General features: G+C 37.4%; 1 protein-coding gene across 2 annotated transcripts in view; it reads right to left on the bottom strand.

The window, feature by feature from the left end:
* ngfb (nerve growth factor b (beta polypeptide)) overlaps window positions 1-13,562 on the bottom strand; it is a 28,279-nt gene extending 14,717 nt beyond the window's left edge. The window contains exons 1-2 of one of the 2 annotated variants that reach the window (XM_014340294.2): window positions 13,403-13,562; window positions 13,012-13,082 (exon numbers count right to left, since the gene is read on the bottom strand). The gene's annotated coding sequence lies outside the window, so the exon portion shown is untranslated. The remainder of the gene's footprint in view (window positions 1-13,011; window positions 13,083-13,402) is intronic. The other variant, XM_005942948.3, reaches the window with a different exon arrangement.
* Between the last annotated feature and the right edge of the window lie 971 nt (window positions 13,563-14,533).

Genomic DNA, 14,533 nt, shown 5'->3' with positions numbered 1-14,533 from the left:
TTCATAGTGATTCATGCTCCCTGCTTCTATAAAACCATAATATAGTTCAGTAATCCAACATCTCCCAATTTTTATATTTGAGAACAGCCAAGTGATCAAATTAAACTTTAAAATCAGAATTTTACTGTCTTTAATGATCAGTATAATAATGACCATGCGCTATTGATATTCAGACTTGCGGGTTTTTTTTTTCAGTTATTAAAACCACCGCTGTGCTGACCATTGTTTATGTAACATACATTATTTTATTAGGTACATCTGTTCAACTGCTCTTACCGCAACATCTAATGAGCCAATCAAACTGAGCATCAAAATGGGGAAGAAAGATGGTTTAAGTGACTTTAAACATAGTATGGTTGCTGGTGCCAGACAGGCTGGTTTGAGTTTCTCAGAAACTGCTGATCTGCTGAAATTTTCCCACATAACCGTCTCTAGGGTTTACAGAGACTGGTCCTAAAAAGAGAAAGTATCCAGTGTGTGGCTGTTCTCTGGCAGAAAATGCCTTGTTGATGTCAGATGTCAAAGGAGCATGGCCAGACTGTTTCAAGCTGATATGAACAGAGCAGTATCTCAAATAACCAGTCGTTATAACTGAGGCATTCAGAGGAACATCTCTTGCGCCAATGAACCTTGAAACAGATGGGCTACACCACCAGAGGACCACACTGGGTGTAACTCCCGGCAGCTGAGAGCAGGAAACTGAGTCCTGATTTCTACTGCTAGGGTTAAATTAGGCATAAACAACATGAAAGCATGGATCCATCCTGCATTTTATCAGCAGTTCATGGTGTCGGTTGTGATTCACTGCATACTTCTACCCCACTACTACCCTTTGTGACCACAGTGTACCACTGCATCTTGTGATGGTTGCTTCTAACAGTATAACATGTCATGTCACAAAGCTGATTTCTTTACTATGACAGAGTTTACTGACTGAGTTTACAAATGGCTTCCACAGTCAGATTTTAATCAGATGGAATACAGTTGTGATATGGTGGCACAAAGATTTGCACCATGGATCTGCAGCAAATGCGGTCTGTTTCCAGCACCTTCTTCAACCTGTGCCACTAAGAAACTAGGCAGCTCTGAAGGAGATCTTACCAGGTACCAACAAGATGAACATAAAAAAGTGGTTGCAAGGTGTAAGCTAGTTCTACCATCTGTCATGTCTCTTTAATGGATGCCTGTTTCAGCCACTGACCTTAAAAAGGATGTGGAGTTAGAAAATATTTTAAGACCCAAAGCTGGCCACTTACTAAAGTTTCATCAGTTATCCAATGCTATGATTCACTCAACTTGAACAAGCTAAGTGTGCCCATGCGCTTAGATCTGCTGACAGTTTGTGAGCTGTTAATGTTTGGGTATTTTGCTCATAGACTACATGTACGAGTATTTAGAAGAGTTTATTTCTTTGTGTGGCTGAGCTTAATTATTTTTTTCTTTGGTTGTTTTTGGTATTTCCATATTTATATGTACAGCTATTGTTAAGAGAGTTTTGAGTAGGCTTTTGAACTTTTGCTAAGACTTTTGACACTTGGAAGGATAATTTATTGGCACGTTAAAAATTATACAACATTGGAAAAATCTTCTAATTTGAAAAAAAAAAATATAAGCTTTCCCATATGGAAAAGAAATAGAAAAAAACTTTCTCACAAGACAGCTACAAACTTTATAAGATTTATATATATATTTTCCACATGGGTTAAGCCAATCAACTTTGGTCTCATCTACCATACACACTGTTGTTCAAACAAAAAGCTCAATTTTGTTGTTTCACATTCAAATTGGACTTTACTGTGATATGATTATGACTAAAATACACCACTGGCCCAGCTTGTGTAATATTCAGAGCTCAGTAGCTGCAAAATTGCCTCAGTTTACTGGTACTGTATTCCCTCAGAATAGCTGGATGCGATTTGTGGTTTGGCCATGCAGCTGCTGCTACCATACCTTCACACCCCATTCGTTTTTCCATATTCTTATTTCCCGATTGTAGACTTTCATAATAGCTGCTTTGTGCTTATTTATCTAATGAGGTTTTGGAGCTGGTTAGCCACTGCTGACTCTCTACTATACTGAGCTTTGTGTATGCTGGTTGGGGTTACACAGGGATTCGGGAAGAGCTCTAGTCTTTATGAGAATATACTGTGGGATATCCAAGCTTCATTCAAGCATGTACACCATCATTTCTGAAATGCCACTTGTTGCTGTTCATTTTTCATGTTCTATAATGTTAGAATTTACAGCAATGACTAAAAGCAGCATGTGCAAAGTAATACACAGACATGTACAAAATTTGCTGATAAGTCATTTTGTCAGTCAATATCATGAACTAATATAAAACTCACCTTTGTATTTTTTCTCCATTAATTTATTCCAATTATTTATGAAAAACAAAATTTTTGTGGTTAGGTTTACCAAGCTATTGGCCTTACTTGCAAGAAGTTTCAATCCTGGTGCTGGTTTCAAGATGGTACAGTGGAATTTGCTGCCTACATCTCTGAGATGAATATAGTGCTCTTGGCACTAATCTGGGACACAGGTAATGTGCTACTTCGCATAAACTATATAAAATACTCATTCAGAAAATTCAAATGATTTCCTCCTTGTCCTTTTTATTGTTTGTGTTTGGGGACAATTAGTTTAACAAAACAGGGGAAAAAAAACAACCCCTAATAAATTAACTGGGATTAACACCTCAAATTAATTTATAATAAAAGTTAATGATGCTTGCAGCCCTGCCTTACCTATAATGATGTGCAGAGGTAATGAGCACTCTGCTTCCTCTTTTACTTGATGGCACACTGTGCAAGCTCTGCTGCAACACTGGCAACATTTCTTCCTCTTGGTGGTGTGAATTAATGAAATCAGCAAGCCTGCCATTTATATGGTTTGTTACTCATGAATGGAGAGGCCACCCATAGCCACTGACCTACAACTCATTAGCTCTAATGGAGTCCGTTTAATGGACCCTTTCTGGGTTGACTGACAAGCAGCCTGTGGTGGCACACAACCCAGGCTGCAGACCAGGGACAATCTACCTCTTGCTTCATTCATATGGTAAAAGTCACACAGTCTCTCTAGTAACCTGATCCTCTTAGGCGCTCATTCAAAGAGGAAAGGAGGTGCAGGCGACTTTATCTGAAAGCCACCAATGGGCTTTGAATGACATGCTGCTGATTATGTTGCTGTGGTCATTCATGCAAAACTGCTCACCAGTTGAAGCTGCATTTGTGCAGACTTTTTACCGTCAGACTCAAAATTCACTAAAGTTGCAGTCATGGTAAAATTTTGAGCTTTAAGTGCATTAATAATTTAATTACCAGGATTTTACAATTGTTTTGTTTTATGTGTTAAGTTTCCTTTCCTCGACCACAGTGTGGCTGTAAAAAAGCTTAATAGGTAGTGGTACTGTGGACAACATTTAAAATCAAACTAAACGAACTCATAAAGGAAAACAGTAATTTCCCAATACTTTATTGCCAAAGGAATATAGATTGTGGTTGTCACCGTTAGTAATTTATTCTTTCATTTAAGGGATTTGTCCAGCATACTCAAATGTCTTGCTCTAAAATATTCTTCATACAGAAATTATGTCATCAGTGTCTCACAGATCCTGGCTAACTAGCTAATCTGCTAAATGTGGGGCAAAAGCTGACCATGTAACTTAAAAATAAAAAATAGTATAAATTGTGAATTAGAGATGGACCGATCTGATATTACGTATTGGTCTGATACTGACGTAAATTACTGGATCGGATAGATAGAGAGAAATAAAAAATGTAATCCGATCCATTAAATATCAAAAAAGCACCTCACAAAACTTGCAATGTGGCCTCGCTACCAATCCGGCATTTCATCTCCGAGGAAGTTATCCCAGAGAGAAGTAAAGCAAATGTGTACGTTCATCTCTGAATGTTAGTAAATCATTCCCACATTAAGCTTAACAACCAATATATGGAGCGACTGCCTCTCTCTCTCCCCCTCCCTCTCCTGCTGCTACTTCAATCATGAAACTGATTAATGATCAGCTGATCAGCTTTTCTGTCTCTCTTGTTTGTTCATTGCCCACTTTGCGACCAGAAAGAGGAAACCAGCGGCTGAACAACAGCAGCACGTTTAAGGCTTGATAAGCTGTTGTTAGAATTTATTTAATATTACTTTCTACACAGGATCTTTCTGTAGCTGACGGCTGGTAACTGTGCAGGGGCGAGATCTAGCAAAGTTTAGCCAGGGGGGCCGATAGGGCATGAACAGGGAAAGAGGGGGCACAAAGACATACTTTTCTTCTTATTCTCATTTAAAATGTCTAGCTTTTAATAAATAATTATCCGAATCTTACACCCAAAGTTTTAATCTGATGTAAAATGTATAGAAGTCCATTACTGTATATAGTAACTATTAAGTCTAATATACCCTAGTAAGCTATAGTACTTTTTCCTTTGGGAAGGTACATCTGTGCAGTCTGGAAAGATGTTGAATCTATTTAATTGTTCTTGAAAAATAATTGATTTCTGTGCATTTTTTTTTCACACTGCATCAAATTAAAGTTGATTACGTCGATTAAGCATCATGAGGTGGAGGGGTTCCCTATTTTTTTTTTTTTTTTTGCTGGGAGTTGGAACCCTATTAGTTAGGTTGCTTACTCTTTAAAATACCAGAATAGGGAGGATGGAGTAGGTTTAAGTTTATTAGATTGATCAGTATTGCTGAACTATGAAATATTTTGGGTGCAGTGTATTTTTTGCATACAGGTATAACAGAATAGCTTTAGTGTTTTTTTTGTTTTTTTAACTTGAGTATGAACTTATACAAAATGCAGCAAGATATTAAAAAACAGTTTTATTGATTAAAAAACACACTATATCGGATTCATATCGGTATCGGCAGATATCCAAATTTATGATATCGGTATCGGACATAAAAAAGTGGTATCGTGCCATCTCTATTAAATACAATATTATATTTCCAAATTTCCTGCTAAGCAAAACAGATATGGATGTATCCATAAATAGATGTAGCTTTAATCATGAGTTTTGACATCTCAGTATATAAAGATTTAGTTTCATGACCATTACAATATGGTCCAGGTTTTTCTATGGCTAGCAAGCTTTATAGATCACCCTCACTAAATGATGCTCATTTTGTTCTGGAAGCAGGCCTAAAATAAGATTGAAATTTCTACGTTTCAAAAAGAGAAACAAGAGCTAACCCTAGTAGCTGTCCACTAGGGAAGGAGTTAAACTCTGAACCTCCATTTTATGCACCTGTCAGTGCAACAACATGATTAGATTGTATAATTTCCAGTTCGGCTGTTGATTGGAAGCACGGACAGGACAACAGCCATCCAGTTTCCATGTAGATGTCTGCTAATTTTTGGAGTATCATCCCCTATAGTGTCAATGGAAGCACCCATTAAATTTTTAGCTCTGGTGGAGGACTGTACTCTTCTAGTTTTCACATTGTCAGATTTTATTTTCTCTTTGAACAGTTCTGATTAAAACTTTACAGCTTTGTACATGGATTTTTGTGCTGTCAAAGGTCCGACTGGACTTTGGAAGCGAAAAGCAAGTATTTATGAATAAATTCTAAAACCCTTAAGATATTTTTGCTCAGTTGTCACCATGCCAATATATGGCGCAACATTAGATTTTTGTAGCTGACAAAACATTTAATTCCCTGTATTACCCGTTTCTTTTTTTTCTGAGTCACGCATACTTAATTGATGGATACGAATCCCTTCATTAACCACATATGTTGCTCTGCTGTGGTGTTTTCATGGATACGCTAGGAGAGGCAGGAAGATGCAGCAATGACCATGTCTAAACATCTCTTAACTTGTGCAGTGCTTTCACTCAGGGGTAAATGGGGCATATTTTGTTTCTATGGTTACTGTATAGTATTTTCCTTCCTACGGCTATTTTGTACGATTCACAGCATGTAGGTACACTTGAAGAAGTTACATTAAAGGCCAAAAAGACACAGGATCTTCTCTGCCGTTACAAAGTTATACTTTTATTTTACTTTTTATGACAAAGTTTTAATGTAGCTATATTCTCACTAACTATACAATAAAGAAGGGCTAAAAACACACATTCAGATTTGATAAGAATAAAAATATCCTATGACTGTGTTCCTGCAGTGTAAATATGAATGATAGTTCAGTTCTTGGATTCTCATTGATACTCCCTTTGGAGAAATGGTTGTTCACTATGAATACAGATCTTGCATCAGGCCACCTGCTGTGTATTTAAATTGGAGTCTTTTTGTCAACGAAGCAGCACACCCACACAGGAGCAACAGCTGCAGATGATAATTGGGAATATAGATAGTAAAAGTAGCTGCTGAAAGAATGATATTAGTGAGTGAAAGATTTTCAGCAGACTGCAGCTTTGGTTGGGTAACATCAAGAAATCTCAGCTGAGATCTGTTTTGGAAATCTGGAGTAAACAAAATTTCCGCCCTTGAAATTATGAAGAAATATCTCCTTTACACCAGAGCTTCAAACTAACTTTGCATTAGCATAGAATGAGTTTGGATACTTTCCATTGTTTATTTTCCTCAATCAAAATGAGTAAAGAGTGGGCTAGGGGGTGTAAACAGTAAAATTTCAAATGTTGACTTTTAAGACTACCAGCAGTATAATTAAAAAGCAGTGTAATGTACAGTACACATCTATCTATCTATCTATCTATCTTATCTATCTATCTATCTATCTATCTATCTATCTATCTATCTATCTATCTATCTATCTATCTATCTATCTATCTATCTATCTATCTATCTATCTATATCTATCTATCTATCTATCTATCTATCTATCTATCTATCTATCTATCTATCTATCTATCTATCTATCTATCTATCTATCTATCTATCTATCTATCTATCTATCTATCTATCTATCTATCTATCTATCTATCTATCTATCTATCTATCTATCTATCTATCTATCTATCTATTACCATTGATTATGCAAAGGTTCTGGCCACATGCACACATTTGATTATTGCAATATTCAAATATACACGTGATGACAATATTCAAAAGGATGTTGTGAATGAATGGTTTTTCCATTAGTGCAAACCTGTCTCAGCTTGTGCACAAGTGAAACATCTTAATTTTTTTTTTTTGGCAACTGCTCAAAGGAATCATGTTAAGAAAGATAATGGCATGCAATTGAAGGCTTTGATTTCCACGTTCTCTTGACTGCTGTCCTGTTGCATCTAGTTGAGGCGATTTTCTGTTTTACTGTTATCAGGCAACTATGTGCGAAACCATTTCAAATGCAGCATGACCTTTGTTTTGAGAAACGGGGCTTGCAGTCGGCTGTGATTTAAGGCAGATGTGTGGAAGTCTCCTTGGCGCTGGAACTCAAAAGACCACATCAGGTCCAAACTGAGACTGAAATGTGTCGTGCCAAAGAGCAGATCAGAGAGGGTCGGTCTATCAGCAAAAGTTAAAGAGTGGATTCAGTCTCTTGCTCCAAAACTTTTAGTGATGGAACAGACTGAAACTTTAGAGTTATCGCTGAGAATACACACACTGCAACATCTGGATGACTATAGCAGCCTATTGTTTATGTTCGTGTGATAAGATACACAATCTGCTCAAATTATAATGCAGCTTTGTGATTTAGTATTTACAAGTTAAGCAGTTAGCAAAAGAGGTCTTGACTTGGACCATACTTCCTTTGTGACCTCTCGGATTAAACAGCAGACCTAACATCTACACACAGACACACAACATAATCTGTTGAAGTTCGTGACATCAAAGATAAGTGAAAACGGCTACAGAAAGAATGCATCATAAAGTCGTACTGCATCTTTCTTTATATTTCCCAAACCCAAGACATGAAATATAATCAGGGACTACAACAGAAACAACCACATGAGAGTGGTAAATGGTGGATTTAACAAGGACAGTTTCATTACTCACTGATGGTTGTGTTTGGTCTCAGTGCACTGAGGAAACACAGCTGACCCCAGTCTCTATACACAGTGTAACTAAACACAAGAGACTGAAGGAAGGCACAGGCTCTGCTCAAGTACTCCAAAAAACTTAGCAAGATATACACTTACAACAGTGACTGCTGGGAGGTGTCAGCATCATCACGTTCAACAATGTGGTGGAAGTTTAGCTTGTGCTTAAACTATGGCAGACCTTGTTAGCCTGAGATGAACTGTATATCACTATCAAGTTTACTTGTGATTTAACTTCAGTCCATTTAAGATTAGCCTCAGTGCACCAGAGCTGTTTCCATCTCTTTGGCTGATAATGTTTGTTTATTGTTTTTATGTTAAAGATTGCAGCCAGTGCAATTACTGCAGAACATTAAAACATCAATTGCCAGATCAGATAAGCCTTCTACGCCTGGACTGAATAGCTGCTTTCATTTCTCTGTTCATTTACAGACTCTTGCTGCGACCAGCGTTGAATCTGTCCCTGTCATAATAAATATTATGCAGATCTTTTAGAGTGGCAGGAAGATTATTGTTTCACCTTTTGAGATTTTATTTATTTATTTATTTATTTATGTGACTGAAAAAACATTTACTCCACAAATAAGAGGCCCTCTTGAGCCTTTGCTGTTTGTGTCTGTCAGCACAATTACCAAAAAGGGCCAATTCGAGCATCGGATTTCATTTTTAATGTTTAGCAGTCATGTTTCTCTAAAAAAAGTTACCCACAATATGTTTTTGGTCTTAAAAGAATCCAGCCATCACTTATATTTGGTCCATAGTGTTCCAGTGACTTGATGTCTGTGTCTTTTGAAGTTATGCATTTGCAGAGTAAAGTATTTTAAGCACCGGTGTAACAAATATCAGGAGGTTCTGAACTATCGCTGTTGCTTTGTCACCTTGTGGAAAAAGCGACTGGATTTCCTTTTCTGGCTTTTGTTTCCATTTTGCGGCAAGCTCTTACCAAAGTGACTGTTTAAAGTTTTGGTTCAGTGAGCGTGTGATATAGCTGCACCTTTATGGCCAATCAACTGCTTCTTGCATACACTCTTACACCTTTGTGGCCCTTTTTTACTGTAGCCACTGATTTCGTCACAGCAATTTTCTGAATCCCTATATTATGGTTGCAGCTTTTCCAAATAAATTCTCCTCTGCTTTTATGCAGAGTAAATAACGTAACATCAAAAAAGCTGCAGTGTATATGTAAAAATGCACGCATGTTGCTGTATTTAACGGTTTATTTTTCAAGCAAATTTGACTGTTTGTATGTGGTCTCTTTTAGTGGTCTTCTGGGCTTTTGCTTTGTGTGTTTTTACTGGCTCGAATCAAAAGGAATTTTCCTTCACACAATTAGTCCATACCTGATGACTCAGGCAAAATACAAGCATGGAAAAGCAGCGGTTCCAGTCAGTGAATACACACGGGACAAGCTTATTTATCTGTGTTAGTAGTTTGGCACTTTGGCGGATAGTGGAAAATGGTAATCATCAGCATCAATTTTGATTTGAAAGATTTTTTAAATAAATAACTAAATATTCTGAAAACATGCTGAAGTAATTGACACTGAAAGACAAAAGAGCATTATTTCTCTTTCGCTGTCAATTTAGAGTAGGCTCTAAATGAAAGAGCTGATGTTACCGATGGGTTATGGAGTTGACTTGTAGTTGCTGTGCTGGATAAGGAGAATGAATCACAGTTCACACACTGTGTGTGTGTGGCCTTATTGAAACTTGTGCTCTCAGATGATGAGGCACTCCTGCTTGCAAGGGCACTTCACTGGAGAGAGGCAATACAGCTTAATCACAGGCACAGGCCTGTTTTAGCTGCTGCTCAAATCCACACATATATAGTTTTACTTTGTTAACACCCAGTGTGTGACTGGCTTGGTTTATCTGTTTTCCATTTGCTGTTTGATAGTAGGTTCACGTGGAAGTTATGTAAGGATTTCCATAAAAACATGAATAGAGGTGGGGCTTTGCCCAACTTGGAAGTTCTGAACTTTTAGGAAATTTAACTTTTAGGAATATTTTGGAGAAGCTATTTACAATTGCAAGAGAGAACACAACTGGACAAATTTGCATCTTTACGAATCCGAAACAAAAAACATTGCACACCTAATGGATATCCAGTTATCCTTCTGGATCCAGTTAGTCAATTCATTCATATTGGAATTTTTCAAACTTGGCAAAGACATACAGTCCCAGACAGCTCTTGTTTTTATGTGCCATGTTAATGCACTTCCTCTAACTATAGTGAACTTCATGTTCTCAATGTGATATCAAACTGAGGAGCTCCTGCTGAGTAATTAAGAGAAATAATTGTCTGCAGTTGTACAGCAGAAGGTTTTAACGGTACCCCATGTTTTTCTGTGCTTTGTAAGTGTTACCGCGCTCCTTGAACAGTGCCCTTGGCTACAAAAGATGATGAGACATGTCTGCATAGAAGGATGGATGCTGATGCAATTATATATGAAAGGTTGCCAATCAGGTTGATGCCAGTGAGGGGCGGAGTAATGGAGGCTTCCGTTGCTGTAGACAATTACTGTCATGCTCTTTTTGAGGATAGAAGAAGAGGAGGATTCTGGAAATATGTGTTTTGTGTATTTTAACAAGGTCATATACAATGTTAATGAACAAGGGTGAAAATAGTATAAAGGTAGCATCACTACTTATATTCTAAAAAACTGCTCAGTATAAAACTGTCTGTAAAGTTTACTTCCATTCCACTATAATTAAAGTCAAAGTTGACAAAGCTGTAGCCATATACATGTAACTGCACATCATCCAGAGACAAGCTTTACTGATTTGAGCCCTCTGCTTTATAAAGCCTGCTTCAGTTGCTGAGTGTGTCACGAACAAAGTAAAGAATTCCAAAAAGATTATATGCTAAAATATAAAGTATGAAGTATTACTAAAGAAGATACCAATAATGCCCAAAAGTACTGAGAGTTTCCAAAGTAAACTGAAATGTGAACTTTGAATTGAGCTTGGCACCAAATTGGTTATTGTTCAGAGTCAATGTTAAACTTGGTATTGATAGAATAGAAGCTGTTTTTATATATCTTGTGCTTTTGGACTTGTGTGTGTTATTTGTTTTTGCATGGCAGCAAAATATCAAAGGATATTACCATTGCGACTGTGTACATTCAGATGTAGTGCACAGCTTCCCAGGGAGCTGCTTTGTAGCAACATCTGTTGTACACCATGCTTCCAATTATTTGGCACAAACTACTCACGCTTGTGTATTTGATATGAAACTGGTGTTTCAGACATACATGCAAGTTCCAGGAATTCTTTTTTGTCATCAACAAGCTAGGACTGGACTTCATTTAATTGGCAACCATACAGAGAGCTGAGAAGAACCAGACAAGTACCTGTCAATCTAAAGAAAAGCTGAATGATAACAAAATTCAAGATGACAGTAATCCAGAATGCAGCTGTATGTTTTCACCACCACATCTCTACTGTAGACGCCATTTGTTTCACTTTCTGTTCTTCTAGATTAAGGTATAAGTAGGTGGTCTTGACAGAGATGTTTATTTATTTTCTGGGGGGGGGGGTTGTTTTTTTGTTTTTTTCAAAAATGAATAGAAACCTTCACACACTGGTTCTACTCCAATGGGCCATAAAGCATCTGCAACCTGTCTGAAGAATTTAAATCTGGACTGCCAGATTCTGTCCATCCACCTGTGGAACAGATTGCTCAGCAATGTGGATATACAGCTGCTGTGCTAAAAAGCAATTCACAGATGTCACATTCCGTCTTGCAGCCTGTGATAGACATGTTTTCCATTTTATCACACAAACAACTGATCGACTGATGGGGAAAAAAATATTCAACTGATGATTCAGAGATGAAAGTATTCATTACGTGCAGACTAAATCTGGAAGCGTTACGAAAACATCTAGAGAGTCTGTGCAACCTTCTTTTCTGGGAAAGTACCTTATCAGGTCCTGTCACCTTGATTAGCACATTAGGTTAAAAGTTCAGACACAATAGTAAATAAATTAAAGATGTGATGAAATACATTCCTTCCATCCATCCAATTTTTATGAATTAAAAAAAGCACATAATTGGCATACTTAACAATATGCTGTTCCTTAGCATGAGTGAAGTTCAAGAAAGCTTGGACTTTTTATTTTTACTTGCTTTAAAAGTAGAAAAACTCAGTCAAAGAGCTGCATGGTAATTTTTATTTTTATTTTTGGTATAGTCAGTGCTATTTTATCCACAAGCACACTTGTGGTCATTGCTTATTGTCCTACGTCAGAAAACACAGCAACAAGTTCTCTTTAAAAGCCTTATTGACTCAACTACACTATTTGAATCAACTCCTGCTGCTTCTCCAAAGACACTCCAAAAGACTAGAAGACTACATCTGCTCCAGATGATGGAGTGTAAAATTGAAAATGATCTTCCAGTGATAGAAAATGAGCATTTGGCAATGTAGTGAGAGCTTGAGAAAAATTCATCTGTTTTTATTTGCTGACCTTTTCACATCAAATGCAAATCAGTTAATCAGTGAGACCAAACTCCTCTTAAGAAAACAGCCTCTAATTTCATAGCTGCTTACCCATGTAAACTCCCTACTGCTCCCACTGTTTGAGTGAAAAGACGTCTTTTTGTATGCATTTTGGTTTTCATGTCAGCTGATAACAGTAGACCAACTGCTCTGTTCCTCTATGTATTATTTAGCTCATTTAGTTCTGTTAGGAAACTCACTATACTTGGAAGATGTTCAACGCTCCACCAAAGTCTGAGTGAATTTCTCAGGAATGGGTTCAATAGAGGAAGGGAAATGAGTTCTTTAATAGGTCCAAAATGAATCATATGTTAGTTTTGGTTAGATTTCTAAAAGCAAATTTTATCTAAAAAGCATAGCGAGTTGTCTCCAGTTTAATCACCTGCTATTATGCCAAGAATGCAATAATTTGTCTTAACTCTGTGGTATACATAATTTGAGAAAACTACCCTGCAGCTAGCTTCTTGTTTCCAGTCCAACATACCATGCAAATACACAAAGTCTGCAGGAATGCTTTGAGAACATTACCTAGCCCAAGGAAACGAGTGCAGGTCTGACCGCTGCTGTTGTAACCTGATGAGGCTAAGCCTCAACAGTATCTGAGGAGATGAAGCAGATGATCAGCTCCCTGTTAAACTTCAACACTAAACCCCTTTTCTAGGAATCTTCAGCAGGCATTTACAGTAAAATAGAGAAACAGGAAATATTAAAATCGTCTTGGGCTGCATATAAAAGTTTATCTTGTGCAATACCTGTTCTCCACACTAACAAGAACGATCTTCACAATTCTACAAAATTCCTTTGTTTGTAAATTGATTAGAAATTATACATTACACACTAGACTACTTGTATGTATGTGATCTACCTTGAGGCTATAGTAGTTCCATGCAGTGTAGATGATGATAAAGTAGTTCTCTACCTGAAAAAAGCTCTAGTTTCTCTCACTGTCGTACGACTCCCCACGCTTACTGAAATATATTCCAGTTTGTGTCCAACTCCAGAGAAAGCCAAGAGGGCGAAGAGCAAACTCTTCTGTGAATTATCCCACACAGTCTTTTCCGAGTCTTGCACTTGTTTGAACATTGTTCTGAAAGTAAGTGAGAAGCTCTCAGAGGCTGCAAGCTCTGTGTGACTCGCCAGTGCTTCAGGTCCTAGTGCCTGCTTCTCTCATCTTCTAATGGTTCGTAATTCTCTGTATTATGTGTTTAAGTATAATAGCTCACATTCAGTTGTCAGTTTGTCAGTTACTAGTCCAGTACAGATTGAAATATGTCTACAACCATAACTAAGGGTATCCAAATTACTGTTTTATTTCTTGAACTTGATGATCCCTTGAGACTACTGCATTTGACAATTTGCATACTATTGATCATAAAACTGATTTCACTAATAAGAGATTTTAGCCAGCGGTGCCAGTTTCAGTAATTATGCAAATGTATTGTTCATAAGTTGGGGCAAACTTGAAGAAATCACTTGGGTGGGCGATGAAACTTCTCTTCCACTGAAAACACAATGTCCAGATGAACAGAATCCGCTTTCTAGGATTTCTTTGGCTGGAAGATTGAGCATCAAGACGTGTCTATAGTAACTACTGCCTTTGTGGCAGGGTCAAAATAAAAGGACCAACCATAAACATGGTTAACACATGTCCCGTGTGTTTGATGGGGTTTTTCAAAGCTTCTGTAGCAACTAATGTACAATGCTGTGACTGAAACAAGCCAATTCAGTTGTCCTCCAGCCGTGACCCTCTTAAGGCATAAATCCACTGCAGGTGACCAGGGAAAAGCAAGCTAAATGCATCTGATTTAGGAGGTGAAATAAGCAAGAGTTTGTTGATCCTTCCACTCCAACTGTAATATCACCAATATTCAACTTGAATCTCACTCTCTCTCTCTTTTCTAGGTTTGCAATTATTAAATAAAATGGGCTAAACATCAGCATTTTAGAATCGTTATTGTGAGCATGTTGCCACTAGTATTTTTCCATATTTTGCCTAACTGTTTTCCATTTGCTAATTTGTTACAACAAACCGCCATTTACAAGTCTCTTT

Source organism: Haplochromis burtoni, unplaced genomic scaffold (assembly GCF_018398535.1).
Source record: "Haplochromis burtoni strain Fernald_Lab_line unplaced genomic scaffold, NCSU_Asbu1 Contig_353, whole genome shotgun sequence".
Classification (NCBI taxonomy): domain Eukaryota; kingdom Metazoa; phylum Chordata; class Actinopteri; order Cichliformes; family Cichlidae; genus Haplochromis; species Haplochromis burtoni.
This window is presented reverse-complemented; position numbering and strand designations above follow the sequence as displayed.